A 2,102-nucleotide genomic window follows, 5' to 3' on the forward strand; every position below is an offset into this window, starting at 1 on the left:
TCAGAGATCAGGATCAGTCAGATCAGAGATCAGGATCAGTCAGCTCAGAGATCAGGATCAGTCAGATCAGAGATCAGTCAGCTCAGAGATCATAGATCAGGATCAGAGTTTGTTGAGCCTGATCTCTGAAACAGGGCCCAGATCAGCAGTTTGTCAGATTTAAACGATCAGAAGATTGAGATTCATGAGCAAGATTTTTTAAGTAACACAATCAGGTTGATATCATCATGATGATATGTTTTGGTAGAGCGGAAAATAAAAATAACACATTTTCATGAAACAGGTAAATTTATAATCAACATGTTGAGGAAAATAAAACAACATCCTGTCAAACACAACAGAGGGGACACAACAATAGGTTTGTTGGAGATGAGCCAGGCCTGCGCAGATTCGATCACCAGCGAGCGAGCACAATGCATGCCGGTTAGTTTTGTGTCCGACTTCATCGCGACTTGCTCTGACGTATTACAAAAGTGGACGCCGATAAAACCACGAGAGCGAGGTGGCCACAGTTTTTAGAGCCAGGCGCTGCAGCTGCTCTCCACCAACTGCGCTGCCTGGCTCTCACCTGATCTAACAGCTGATTGGTTCAGATGTTGACTCAACAAGATGACGTTTTAGATGAACTTTTCATGTTTGTTGAATTTCATAGATTTAAATTTCAGGAGCAGAAGCTGAGCAGCGAGGATGGAAGACTAGGATTTGTCCAGTGGAAGTGGGGTGTAGGGGATTCATAGCAAGATCAGCTGTCTCGCTCCTGGGGGAACTCGGAGTGCGGGGACAGAGTTTGAGGAAGACAGTGAGGGAAATGTCAGATGAAGCAGCAAGATCTAGTCAGTGGATTTGGATGAGGAGGAATAATGTCAGGTGGGGGCCAGCAGGGGGAACTACTAAGCAGGGTACATAACTCCTTGAGATCAGGTGGAGAGATCCACTTCCTCTCAGGAGGAAATCCAGGAAGAGGAAGGTTGTTGTTTTTTTTTTTTTCAATTATAATTTTTATTATTTCCTTCAGACAAACACGAGCACAGTCCAGTATGTCCACAGGTGGCATATCACAGAAATTAAAACAAAGAGCTGATGGATAAAAGTCAGAAACTAAAAATGACTGCAGATAGCAGATACAGATGAGCAGCTAGTGTAGCAGAAGTCATAGGGGCTACCTTGATGTTAAAATACAGGTTGCTGCAGAAACGGAAACAAAAAAACAATGTAAACAAAAATACAGTGATATACTTAAATGTCCACCTATATGCATACTGTATACCCATGCGTAAATTGCGCATATTACTTAAACATACCTATACAGTATATATGCATGTAAACAAAAATAACTGATCCAGTGAATGCTTGGCCTGAAAGGAAATCATTTTCTCCCGTCCCCCCCACCCCGCCAGTCGAACATTGTGCACTGTGGACTTTGTTTAAAGCTATACACATCAGTTTTATTTTAGTTCACATTTCTCTGATCTGTTTTAAAATGGGTCCCAAATCTCTGCATAGATATCCATTTTACCATTTATTTTGTAAATCAATCGTTCATGAGAGGCAGTTTCTGATAGGGCTGTGAACCATTCAGAGTAGGTAGGTCTATTTCTTTCCACCCAGTGCCTTAGTATAACCCTCTTAGCTGTAGTAAGTGCAACTTTCGGCCATTGTGCTTTCTTCCCATCTATTCTGACATGACCTACAGCCCACTGTAGCCGGTGCGGAGCCGCATAGCATAGCCTTAGCCTCTGCTAACTGTCCTCCGGTAACTCCCATTCAGCCGGGAGGTTGGGTTACGGTTCGCCAGAAGCACAGCTCCAAGCCGAAGCCCACGGCTCACCACCAGCCTGTTCACGTTTCCAACCGCTTTTCCCCACTCAGCGACACACCCGCTGAGGATAAAGCTCTGGTTATTGGCAGCTCTATTCTGAGGAACGTGAAGTTAGCAACACCAGCGGCCATAGTCAAATGTATCGCTGGGGCCAGAGCGGGCGACACTGAGTCAAATTTAAAACTGCTGGCTAAAGCTAAACGTAGATTCAGTAAGATTGTTATTCACGTCGGCGGCAATGACACCCGATTACGCCAATCGGAGGTCACTAAAATTAATATTG

This window comes from Epinephelus moara, chromosome 21, assembly GCF_006386435.1.
Source record: "Epinephelus moara isolate mb chromosome 21, YSFRI_EMoa_1.0, whole genome shotgun sequence".
NCBI lineage: Eukaryota > Metazoa > Chordata > Actinopteri > Perciformes > Serranidae > Epinephelus > Epinephelus moara.